Raw genomic sequence first — 14,161 nt, forward strand, 5'->3', positions numbered from 1 at the left:
TCATCATCACTAGCCATCAGGGATATTCAAATCAAAATGACAATGAGATACCAGCTTATACTAGTTAGAGTGGCCATAATTAACAAGACAGTAAGCAACAAGTGTTGGAGACCATATGAAGAAAGGGGAACCCTCTTACACTGTTGGAAGGAATTCAATTTGATTCAGCCACTTTGGAAAACAGTGTGGAAATTCCTTAAGAAAGTACTAATAGAGCTACCCTAAGACCCCTGCAATTGCACTACTGGGTATTTACTCCAAAGATACAGATGTAGTGAAAAGAAGGGACATCTGAACTGCAATGTTCATTGCAGCAATGGCCAAAATCACCAAACTGAGGAAAGAGCCAAGATGCCCTTGAATGGAAGAATAGATAAAGACTTGGTCCATATATACAATTGAATATTATGCCTCCATTAGAAAGGATGAATACCCAACTTTTGTATCAATGTGGACAGGACTGGAGATTATGCTGAGTGAAATAAGTCAAGCAGAGAAAGTCAATTAACATATGGTTTCACTTACTTGTGGAACATAAGAAATAACATGGAGGACTTTAGGAGAAGGATAGGAAATGTGAATTGGGGGAAATCAGACTAAGAGTTGAAGCATGAGTGACCATAGACTCTGAGAAACAAACTGAAGGTTTTGGAAGGGAAGTGGGTGGAAGGATGGGTGAGCCTGGTGGAGTGTATTAAGGAGGGCACGTATTGCATGGAGCACTGGGTGTGGTGCATAAACAATGAATCTTGGAACACCGAAAAGAAAAAAAAATAAAATAAAATGGGAAAGAACAACAAAACAAAACAAAATGAAACAAAAAGAATAAGAAAGCTGCATACATTTAAAAAAAAAAGAAAGAAAAAGAAGATATGATCCATATATACAATTGAATATTATGCCTTCATCTGAAAGGATGAATACTTAACTTTTGTATCAACATGGATGGGACTGGAGGAAATTCTGCTGAGTGAAATAAGTCAAGCAGAAAGAGTCAATTTTCCCATGGTTTCACTTACTTGTGGAGCATAAGGAATAACATGGAGGACATTGGGAGAAGGAAAGGAAAAGTGAGATAGGGGAAATCAGAGGGTGAGATGAACCATGAGAGACTGAGGACTCTGAGACAAAAACTGAGGGTTTTGGAAGGGTGGGGGTTGCGGGTTGGTGAGCTTGGTGATGAGTATTAGGGAGGGCATGCATTACATGGAGCAGTGGGTGTGGGGCATAAACAATGAATCTTGGAACATTGAAAAAAATAAAATTAAATTTTAAAAAATGCAATGAATGAGATGCAGCTGAACTGGATACTCTAACAACCAAGGTAAATTAGGCAGAATGAATTAGTGATCTAGAAGATAAGGCGATAGAAAGAAAGCATGCTGAGGAAGATAGGGATAGGGAGCTTGTAGCCCAGGAAAATAGACTTAGAAAGATCAATGATGCCATGAAATGTTCCAGTGTCAGAATTATTGAGAACCCTGAGGGGGTGGAGAGAGAGAGAGGACTAGAAGGTATATTTGAGAAAATCATAGCTGAGAACTTCCCTAATCTGGGGAGGGGGAAACAAACTTTTATGTCCAAGAGGCAAAGAGGACCCCTCCCAAAATCAATAAAAATAGATCACACCCCAAGATATAATAGAGAAATTTGCAAATCTTATAGGCAGAGAATCTATCCTGAGAATAGCCAGGGGGAGGAGGTTCTTTACATATGGAGGGAAGAACATCAGAATAACACCCAACATATCCAGAGACATGGTAAGTCAGAAAGGGCGTCAAGACATATTCAGGGTATTAAGTGAGAAGAACACACATTCAAGAATGCTTTATCCATAGTATTCCATTGTGTATATATACCACATCTTCTTGATCCATTCATCTGTTGGTGCTCCATATCACTCGGCATCAGGGAAATACAAATCAAAACCACAATGAGATATCACCTCACACCAGTCAGAATGGCTAAAATCAACAAGTCAGGAAATGACAGATGCTGGCGAGGATGCGGAGAAAGGGGAACCCTCCTACACTGTTGGTGGGAATGAAAGCTGGTGCAGCCACTCTGGAAAACAGCATGGAGGTTCCTCAAAATGTTGAAAATAGAACTGCCCTATGACCCAGCAATTGCACTATTGGGTATTTACCCTAAAGATACAAATGTAGTGATCCAAAGGGACACATGCACCCGAATGTTTATAGCAGCAATGTCCACAATAGCCAAACTATGGAAAGAACCTAGATGTCCATCAACAGATGAAACCTGGTGATTCACAGACCTGTACCCCTGGGGATAAAAATATATGTTTATAAAAAATAAAAAATTAAAAAAAAAAAAAAAAGAATGCTTTATCCAGCAAGTCAGTCTTTCAGAATGGATGGAGAGCTTCCAGGACCAGCAGAAAGTAAAGGAATATATGACCACCAAGCCAGCCCTGCAATAAATATTAAAGGGGTTTGTCTAAAAGAAGAAAGACCACAAAAGTATGTAGATGAGAAATTTACATAGGTAATCTATAGAAACGAGGACTTTACAGGCAATACAATGGCACTAAATTTATATATTTCAGTAGTTACTCTCAATGTGAATGGGCCAAGTGTTCCCATCAAGAGACACAGGGCTTCTGATTGGATAAAAAAGACACAATCCATTCATTTGCTGTCTATAAGAGACTAGTTATGAACCTAGTCACCTCCAGTTTGAAAGTGAGGGGATGGAATACAATTCACCATGCCAACAGTACTTAAAAAAAAGCTGGGGTAGCAATTATCATATCAGACAAATTAGATTTTATTTTTTTTTTTTTTTGTGCTTTTTATTATTATTATTTTTTTAATTTTTTATTTTTTATAAACATATATTTTTATCCCCAGGGGTACAGGTCTGTGAATCACCAGGTTTACACACTTCACAGCACTCACCAAAGCACATACCCTCCCCAATGTCCATAATCCCACCCCCTTCTCCCAAACCCCCTCCCCCCCGGCAACCCTCAGTTTGTTTTGTGAGATTAAGAGTCACTTATGGTTTGTCTCCCTCCCAATCCCATCTTGTTTCATTTATTCTTCTTCTACCCACTTAAGCCTCCGTGTTGCATCACCACTTCCTCATATCAGGGAGATCATATGATAGTTGTCTTTCTCTGCTTGACTTATTTCGCTAAGCATGATACGCTCTAGTTCCATCCATGTTGTTGCAAATGGCAAGATTTCATTTCTTTTGATGGCTGCATAGTATTCCATTGTGTATATATACCACATCTTCTTGATCCATTCATCTGTTGATGGACATCTAGGTTCTTTCCATAGTTTGGCTATTGTGGACATTGCTGCTATAAACATTCGGGTGCATGTGTCCCTTTGGATCACTACATTTGTATCTTTAGGGTAAATACCCAATAGTGCAATTGCTGGGTCATAGGGCAGTTCTATTTTCAACATTTTGAGGAACCTCCATGCTGTTTTCCAGAGTGGCTGCACCAGCTTGCATTCCCACCAACAGTGTAGGAGGGTTCCCCTTTCTCCGCATCCTCGCCAGCATCTGTCATTTCCTGACTTGTTGATTTTAGCCATTCTGACTGGTGTGAGGTGATATCTCATTGTGGTTTTGATTTGTATTTCCCTGATGCCGAGTGATATGGAGCACTTTTTCATGTGTCTGTTCGCCATCTGGATGTCTTCTTTGCAGAAATGTCTGTTCATGTCTTCTGCCCATTTCTTGATTGGATTATTTGTTCTTTGGGTGTTGAGTTTGCTAAGTTCTTTATAGATTCTGGACACTAGTCCTTTATCTGATATGTCGTTTGCAAATATCTTCTCCCATTCTGTCAGTTGTCTTTTGATTTTGTTAACTGTTTCCTTTGCTGTGCAAAAGCTTTTGATCTTGATGAAATCCCAGTAGTTCATTTTTTCCCTTGCTTCCCTTGCCTTTTGCGTTGTTCCTAGGAAGATGTTGCTGCGGCAGAGGTCGAAGAGGTTGCTGCCCGTGTTCTCCTCAAGGATTTTGATGGATTCCTTTCGTACATTGAGGTCCTTCATCCATTTTGAGTCTATTTTTGTGTGTGGTGTAAGGAAATGGTCCAATTTCATTTTTCTGCATGTGGCTGTCCAATTTTCCCAGCACCATTTATTGAAAAGGCTGTCTTTTTTCCATTGGACATTCTTTCCTGCTTTGTCGAAGATTAGTTGACCATAGAGTTGAGGGTCTATTTCTGGGCTCTCTATTCTGTTCCATTGATCTATGTGTCTGTTTTTGTGCCAGTACCATGCTGTCTTGATGATGACAGCTTTGTAATAGAGCTTGAAGTCCGGAATTGTGATGCCACCAACGTTGGCTTTCTTTTTCAATATCCCTTTGGCTATTCGAGGTCTTTTCTGGTTCCATATAAATTTTAGAATTATTTGTTCCATTTCTTTGAAGAAGATGGATGGTACTTTGATAGGAATTGCATTAAATGTGTAGATTGCTTTAGGTAGCATAGACATTTTCACAATATTTATTCTTCCAATCCAGGAGCATGGAACATTTTTCCATTTCTTTGTGTCTTCCTCAATTTCTTTCATGAGTACTTTATAGTTTTCTGAGTATAGATTCTGTGTCTCTTTGGTTAGGTTTATTCCTAGGTATCTTATGGTTTTGGATGCAATTGTAAATGGGATTGACTCCTTAATATCTCTTTCTTCTGTCTTGCTGTTGGTGTAGAGAAATGCAACTGATTTCTGTGCATTGATTTTATATCCTGACACTTTACTGAATTCCTGTACAAGTTCTAGCAGTTTTGGAGTGGAGTCTTTTGGGTTTTCCACATATAGTATCATATCATCTGCGAAGAGTGATAATTTGACTTCTTCTTTGTTGATTTGGATGTCTTTTATTTCTTTTTGTTGTCTGATTGCTGAGGCTAGGACTTCTAGGACTATGCTGAATAGCGGTGGTGATAATGGACATCCCTGCCGTGTTCCTGACCTTAGCGGAAAAGCTTTCAGTTTTTCTCCATTGAGAATGATATTTGCGGTGGGTTTTTCATAAATGGCTTTGATGATATTGAGGTATGTGCCCTCTATCCCTACACTTTGAAGAGTTTTGATCAGGAAGGGATGTTGTACTTTGTCAAATGCTTTTTCAGCATCTATTGAGAGTATCATATGGTTCTTGTTCTTTCTTTTATTGATGTGTTGTATCACATTGACTGATTTGCGGATGTTGAACCAACCTTGCAGCCCTGGAATAAATCCCACTTGGTCGTGGTGAATAATCTTTTTAATGTACTGTTGAATCCTATTGGCTAGTATTTTGTTGAGTATTTTCGCATCTGTGTTCATCAAGGATATCGGTCTATAGCTCTCTTTTTTGGTGGGATCCTTGTCTGGTTTGGGGATCAAGGTGATGCTGGCCTCATAAAATGAGTTTGGAAGTTTTCCTTCCATTTCTATTTTTTGGAACAGTTTCAGGAGAATAGGAATTAGTTCTTCTTTAAATGTTTGGTAGAATTCTCCCGGGAAGCCGTCTGGCCCTGGGCTTTTGTTTGTTTGGAGATTTTTAATGACTGTTTCAATCTCCTTACTGGTTATGGGTCTGTTCAGGCTTTCTATTTCTTCCTGGTTCAGTTGTGGTAGTTTATATGTTTCTAGGAATGCATCCATTTTTTCCAGATTGTCAAATTTATTGCCGTAGAGTTGCTCATAGTATGTTCTTATAATAGTTTGTATTTCTTTGGTGTTAGTTGTGATCTCTCCTCTTTCATTCATGATTTTATTTATTTGGGTCCTTTCTCTTTTCTTTTTGATAAGTTGGGCCAGGGGGTTATCAATTTTATTAATTCTTTCAAAGAACCAGCTCCTAGTTTCGTTGATTTGTTCTATTGTTTTTTTGGTTTCTATTTCATTGATTTCTGCTCTGATCTTTATGATTTCTCTTCTCCTGCTGGGCTTAGGGTTTCTTTCTTGTTCTTTCTCCAGCTCCTTTAGGTGTAGCGTTAGGTTGTGTACCTGAGACCTTTCTTGTTTCTTGAGAAAGGCTTGTACCGCTATATATTTTCCTCTCAGGACTGCCTTTGTTGTGTCCCACAGATTTTGAACCGTTGTATTTTCATTATCATTTGTTTCCATGATTTTTTTCAGGACTCATCCGGTATCAAAAGATTGGGATCATTCCCTGCATATTTTCAGACCACAATGCTCTAAAGCTAGAACTCAACCACAAAAGGAAGTTTGGAAAGAACCCAAATACAAATTAGATTTTAAACCAAAGCCTGTAGTAAGAGATATAGAGAGATAGCATATCATACATAATAGTCTACCCAACAAAAAAATCCAGGAATTATAAATATCTACATCTCCAACATGGAAGCAGCCAACTACATAAACCAACTAATAACCAAAATAAAGAATCATATCAATAATAATATTTTAATATTAGAGACTTCAACACTCCACTCACAGCAATAGACAGATCATTGAAACAGAAGATCAACAGAGAAACAAGAGCTTTGAAGGACCCATTAGACCAAATAGACTTCACAGACATACAGAACATTCCATCCTTAAAACAACAGAGTACTCATTCTTAAAAAATAAAAACAAAAACAAACTGAAAACAAACAGAAAAAATCACTCATTCTTCTCAAGTGCACATGGAACTTTCTCCAGAATAGATCACATACTGTGTCGCAAGTCAGGTCTCAACCAATACCAAAAGATTGAGATTATTCCCTGAATATTTTCAGACCACAATGCTTTGAAACTTGAACTCAACTACAAGGAAACATTTGGAAGGAATGCAAAAACTTGGAAGTTAAAAAACATCCTGCTAAAGAATGAATGGGTCATCCAGAAAATTAAAGAGGAACTTAAACAATTCATGCAAACCAATGAAAATGAAAACACATTGGTTCAAAACCTCTGGGATACTGCAAAGGTGGTCCATAGAGGGAAGGACATAGCCATCCAAACCTCTCTCAAAATAAGAAAAATCCCAAATGCAGAAGCTAAACTTACACCTAAAGGATCTGGAGGAAAAAAAAAATAAAAACAGAAAATAAAATCTAAACCATGCAGAAGAAGAGAAATAATAAAGATTAGAGCATAAATAAATAAAATAGAAACTAGAAGAACAGTAGAACTGATCAACAAAACCAGAAACTGGTTCTTTGAAAGAATTAATAACATTGATATACCTCTGGTCAGATTTATCCAAAAGAAAAGAGAAACAATCCATATTAATAAAATCATGAATGATAGGGAAGAAATCACTACCAATACCAAGGAAAAAGAGATAATTATTAGAACTTATTATCAGGAGATATAGGCCAACAAACAAGGAAATCTGGAAGAAATAGATGCATTCCTGGAAACTTATACACTACCAAGACTGAAACAGGAAGAAATAGACAATTTGAACAGACCCACTACCAGCAACAAAATTAAAAAAATAATGAACCCCCCCCCCAAAAAAAAAAAAACAGAATCCAGGGCCAAATGGATTTCCAGGGGAATTCTACCAAACATTTAAAGGAGAAATAATACCTATTCTATTCAAGGTGTTCCAAAAAAAAAAAAAAAAAAAAAAGAAAGAAAAAAAAGAAATGGAAGGAAAACTTCCAAACTCATTCTACAAGATCAGTATTACAATGATCCCCAAACCAGGCAAAGACCCCATCAGAAAGGAGAATTACAGACCAATATCCCTGATGAATATGGATGGCAAAATACTCACCAAGATCCTAGACAAGAGGATCAAACTGTACATTAAAAGGATTATTCACCATGATCAGGTGGGATTTATTCCTGGGATGAAAGGATGGTTCAACATTTGCAAATCAATCAACATAATAGATCACATTAATAAAGGAAGAGACAAGAACTTTATGATCCTCTCAATAGGCAGAAAAATCATTTGACAAAATACAGCATTCTTTCCTGATTAAAAATCTTCAGAATATAGGGATAGAGGGAACACACCTCAATTTCATAAAAGCCATCTATGAAGAGCCTACAGTGAATACCATTTTCAATGACAAAAAGCCAAAAGCTTTTCCTGTAAGGTCAGGAACACGACAGAGATATCCACTCACACCACTTTTTTAAAACAATTTATTTTTTTCAGTGTTCCACGATTCATTGTTTATGCCCCATACCCACTGCTCCATGTAATACATTCCCTCCCTAATACTCACCACCTAGCTCACCAACTCCCAACCCCCACCCCTCCAAAACCCTCAGTTTATATCTCAGAGTCCACAGTCTCTCATGGTTCATTTCCCCCTTCAGATTTCCCCCAATTCACTTTTCCTTTCCATTTCCTAATGTCTTCCATGTTATTCCTTATGTTCCACACGTAAGTGAAACCATGTAATAATTGATTTTCTCTGCTTGATTTATTTCACTCAGCATAATCTCCTCTAGTCCCATTCATGCTGGTACGAAAGTTGGGTATTCATCCTTTCTGATGTCTGAGTAATATTCCATTGTATATATGTACCACATCTTCTTTATCCATTGTCTGTTGAAGGGCATCTCAGCCCCTTCTGCAATTTGGCAACTGTGGCCATTGCTGCTATGAATATTGGGGTACAAATGGCCCCTATTTTCACTACATATGTATCTTTGGGGTAAATACTCAGTACTGCAATTGCTGGGTCATAGGGTAGCTCTATTTTCAAATTTTTGAGGAACCTCCACACTGTTTCCCAAAGTGGCTGTACCAACTTTCATTCCCACCAACAGAGTAAGAGGGTTCCTCTTTCTCCACAATCTCTCCAACATTTGCTGTTTCTTGACTTGTCAATTTTTGCCATTCTAACTGGTAGAAGGTGGGATCTCAATGTGGTTTTGATTTCTATTTCCCTAATGGCTAATGATGTGGAACATTTTTTCATTGTCTGTTAGCCATTTGTATGTCTTCTTCGGAGAATTGTCTGTTCATGTCTTCTGCCCATTTTTTTACATGATTATCTGTTTTGTGTGTGTTGAGTTTGAGGAGTTCTTTATAGATCTTGGATATCAGTCCTTTGTCTGCAGTGTCATTTGTGAATATTTTCTCCCATTCCATGGCTTGCCTCTTTGTTTTGTTGACTGTTTCCTTTACTGTGCAGAAGCTTTTAATCTTGACAAAGTCCCATTTTAGCTTTTTCTTCCTTTGCCTTTGGAAACAGGTCTTTAGAAGTGGCTGTGGCCAATGTCAAAGAGGTTACTGCCTATGTTCTCCTCTAGGATTTTGATAGATTCCTGCCTCACGTTGAGGTCTTTTATCCATTTCAGTTTGTCTTTGTTTATGGTGTAAGAGAATGGTCGAGTTTCATTCTTCTATACATAGCTGTCCAATTTTCCCAGCACCATTTAGTGAAGAGACTTCTGACACCAACTACCTGAACTTGGCTAAACTTCACAGGTTAAGAGCACTATCCCTACCAAAACTTCCCTCATTTCTGACATTAGCTATGAATTCCAGGACCTCCCAGACTACCTGCACATCTGGTCCACTGGGTTCAAGTTCAGAGGTTCCCATAACCCCTCAGGTTCAATAATTCACTAGAATAACTCAGAGAACTCAGGAAAATGCTGTATACATGATTACAGTTTTATTATAAAGTACATAAATCAGGACTTAGAACAAGGACCTAGATGAAGTCCCAGACAGAGTGCTCTGTGCCCTCTGCCCATGTCCTCAGGATGTACCACCCTCCTGGAACAATGGTGTGTTTAACAAGCAGTACACTCCACTGAGTCCTGGGGTCCAGAGTTTCTATTAGGGGTTTATCCCATAGGCATAATTGATTGAATCGTTGGTCATGAGATTGACTCAATATCTAGCCCTCTACCACTCTCCAGAGGTTAGGATGATCTCACATGACTGAAAGTCCCAATATTCTAATGACATTGTTGGTCTTTCCAGCATGGCTACTGCCATCCTGATGTATTTAGGAACCACCAGGAGTCACTCCATCAGCATAAACTACAAGGGACCACGATAAATAACAAAAATACTCCAATTACTGGAAAAATTCCCTCCAAGAAACTTACACAAAGGCCAGGCAGATTCTTTGTTAGGCAGGAGAGGTGTGTGTAGCTACACATCTGAATGTTCATGAATGTACACATGCACTCATCCTCTGTCATCCAAAGAATAAAATTGTATCTTCTTAGCATGTCATGTAAAGTCATTAATTACTTGGCCTCATCTCACCTTACCAGCTCACTTGCTGCCACACTGAACTCCTCACTATTTCCGGGACATCAAGGCCTTCTATGACTTCCAAGACCCACCTCCCACCTTCATTGCCTAACACAAGGATCCTTCATAAGGCTTTTTCATGTAAGCTCTCCCCAGGTCCTCTGATCAGGGCTGATTGTTTGATCTTTTGTGTAGCCAAAGCTCTTTGATCATATTTCTATAGTCATAATTAATACTTTTACTCTTCTATTTAATTTAATAGTTTTCTCCACTAGATTTTTTTTATTAATTTCTTTTCAGCATAACAGAATTCATTGTTTATGCACCACACTCAGTGCTCCATGCCACACATGCCCTCTGTAATATCCACCACCTGGCTCCCCCAAACTCCCACCTCCCACCCCTTCAAAACCCTCAGATTATTTTTCAGAGTCCATAGTCTCTCATGGTTCATCTCCCCTTCCAATTTCCCTCAACTCCCTTCTCCTCTCCATCTCCATCTTGGTATTTGTTATGCTCCACAAATAAGTGAAATCATATGATAATTGACTCTCTCTGCTTGACTTATTTCACTCAGCATCATCTCTTTCAGTCCCATCGATGTTGCTACAAAAGTTGGGTATTCATCCCTTCTGATGGAAGCATAATACTCCATAGTGTATATGGACCACATCTTCCTTATTCATTCATCCATTGAAGGGCATCTTGGTTCTTTTCAGTTTGGCGACCATTGCCATTGCTGCTATAAACATTGCGGTACAGATGGCCAGATGGCCTTTTTTTTTTTTTTTTTTTTTTTTTTTACTACATGTGTATCTTTAGGGTAAATACCCAGTAGTGCAACTGCAGGTTCATATGGAAGCTCTATTTTTAATTCCTTAAGGAATCTCCACACTGTTTTCCAAAGTGGCTGGACCAACTTACATTCTCACCAACAGTGTAAGAGGGTTCCCCTTTCTCCACATCCTCTCCAACCACGTTGTTTCCTGTCTTGCTACTTTTGGACATTCTAACTGGTATAATGTGGTATCTCAATGTGGTTTTAATTTGAATCTCCCTGATGGCTAGCGATGATTAACTTCAAAGGTAACATGATGTCAATAAAAACGTATCACTCAATAATCACTCTCAATGTGAATGGCATAAATGTGCCCATAAAAAGACACAGGGTTGCAGATTGGATAAAACTACAGGACCCATCCATATGCTGTCTGCAAGAGACCCATTCTGAACCTAAGGATACACCCAGACTGAAAGTGAAGGGATGGAGAAGCATCTTCCATGCCAATGGGCCTCAAAAGAAGGCCAAGGTGGTGATTCTCATATCAGATAAATTAGATTTTAAACTAAAGACAATATTCAGAGATACAGAAGGATACTACATAATTCTTAAAGGGACTATCCACCAAGAAGATCTAACAATTGTAAATATTTATGCCCCCAATATGGGAGCTGCCAATTACATAAGAAAACTGTTAATCAAGATAAAGAGTCTTGAAATGAATACATTAATAGTAGGAGATCTTAACATGCCTCTCTTAGTAAGAGACAGATCATCCAAGCAGAAAATAAATAAAGAAACAAGAGCATTGAATGACATATTGGACCAGATGGACCCCAAAGATATATACAGAACATTCCACCCTAAAACAACAGAATACTCATTCTTCTTGAGTGCACATGGAACCTTCTCCACATACTGGGTCACAAATCAGGGCTCAACCAACACCAAAAGCTTGAGATTATTCCCTGCATATTCTCAGATTACAATGCTTTGAGACTGGAGCTCAATCTCAAGGAAATTTTGGAAGAAATTTAAACACCTAAAGCTAAAGACCACCTTGCTTAAGAATGCTTGGATCAACCAGGAGATCAAAGAAGAACTTAAACAATTCATGGAAACCAATGAGAATGAAGACACTTCAGTCCAAAATCTAAGGGATACAGCAAAGGTGGTCCTAAGGGGGAAATACATAGCCATCAAAAAAATTGAAAAATCCTGAATACACCAGCTGTCTCTACACCTTAAAGAACTAGAGAATCAACAACAAATTAAGCCAACTCCACATACAAGAAGGAAAATAATCAAGATTAGAGCAGAGATCAATGAAATAGAAGCTAGAGATACAGTAGAATGTATCAATGAACTAGAAGCTGGTTTTTTGAAAGAATCAATAAGATCAATAAACCATTGTCCACACTAATCCAAAAGAAAAGAGAGAAGGCCCAAATTAATAAAATTATGAAGGAAAAGGGAGTGATCACAACAAACACCAAGGAAATAGAAGCAATCATCAGAAGTTATTATCGACAGTTATATGCCAATATGTTAAGCAACCTAGATGAAATGGATGCATTCCTGGAAAACTATAAACCCCCAAAATTGAACCAGGAATAAATTGACAACCTGAATAGACTGATATCTAGTAATGAGATTGAAGCAGTGATCACAAACCTCCCAAAACACAAGAGCCCGGTACCTGACAGATTCCCTGGGAAGAAGAAATAACAACTATTCTCCTGAAGCTGTTCCAAAAAATTGAAACAGAAGGAAAACTTCCAGATTCTTTTTATGAAGCCAGCATTACCCTGATCCCCAAACCAGGCAAAGACCCTACCAAAAAGGAGAATTTCAGACCAATATCCCTGATGAATATGGATGCTAAGATTCTCAACAAGATCCAGCAAATAGGATCCAACAGCACACTAAAAAGATTATCCACCATGACCAGGTGGGATTCTTCCCTGGGTTACAAGGATGGTTCAACATTCACAAATCAATCAGTGTGATAGAACAAATCAATAAGAGAAGAGAGAAGAACCACGTGGTCCTCTCAATTGATACAGAAAAAGCATTTGCTTTTTGATTTTGTTGGCAAAATCCAACATCCATTCCTGATTAAAATGCTTCAAAGTATAGGAATAGAGGGAACATTCCTGAACTTCATAAAATCTATCTATGAAAAACACACAGCAAATATCATCCTCAATGGGAAAAAGCTTGCAGCCTTCCTGTTGAGATCAAGAACACGATAAGGATGCTCACTCTCACCACTTTTGTTCAACATAGTATTAGAAGTCCTAGCAACAGCAATCAGACAACAAAGAGAAATAAAAGGTATCCAAATTGGCAATGAAGAAGTCCAACTCTCTCTCTCTTCTCCACTTGATTTTTTAAAATATTTCATTTATATATTTGGTGGAGAGAGACACAGCAAGAGAGGGAACACAAGTAAGGGGAATGGGAGAGGGAGAAGCAGGCTTCCCACTGACAGCAGGGAGCCCAATGCGTGGCTCGACCCCAGAACCCTGGGATCACGATCCAAGGTGAAGGAAGACACCTAATGACTGAGCCACCCAGGTGTCCCTCTCTACTAGGTTTTTAAGCCTGTGTATATATTAAAATTCTTTCCTGGCTACAAGTAACAGAAAAATCTGGATTAAAGCATGGAGATATTTCTAGTTTACTTAAGAAGTCGAGAGATAGCTGAGCCCAAGTTGTTTCAGCCTCTCAGTAATGCTGTTAGGGACTAGCTTATTTTTGTTCTTCTACTCTACCATGCTTGGAGAGTTGGGCTTTCTACCAAGTGTTTAACAAACAAGAGCAACAGCAAAAAGCAAGGTTCTAGCTTGTAGATATTTTTAAGATGAGTGTACTTTACAACTAAACCATATCAAGATGATTTACTATGCCTTAATAGTTTTCATACTTTTACAGCAAACAAACTTTTTTTTTCATTCCATGGGTCAGTGTAAAACAAGATAATCCATTTTCCATCCAAAAGTGACTTGCACCACATACTTTTTGGCTCATTTCTGGTCTGCTCTTGGAAAAAATATTTCTCAGCCATTTTCTTACCTATAAACAGTTTCTTTGGAGATTGACAAGGGAACAGAACAGAATTAAATAGTAAACTTTTGCAAACTTATTTTTTTCAAAGATGCAATTTCTCCCAAACCCTCAATGTGTGGGGCTTTTGTTAAAGTATTT

Source organism: Mustela putorius, unplaced genomic scaffold (genome assembly GCF_011764305.1).
Source record: "Mustela putorius furo isolate JIRA1106 unplaced genomic scaffold, ASM1176430v1.1 tig00000117_pilon_pilon_pilon, whole genome shotgun sequence".
NCBI classification, from domain to species: Eukaryota; Metazoa; Chordata; class Mammalia; order Carnivora; family Mustelidae; genus Mustela; species Mustela putorius.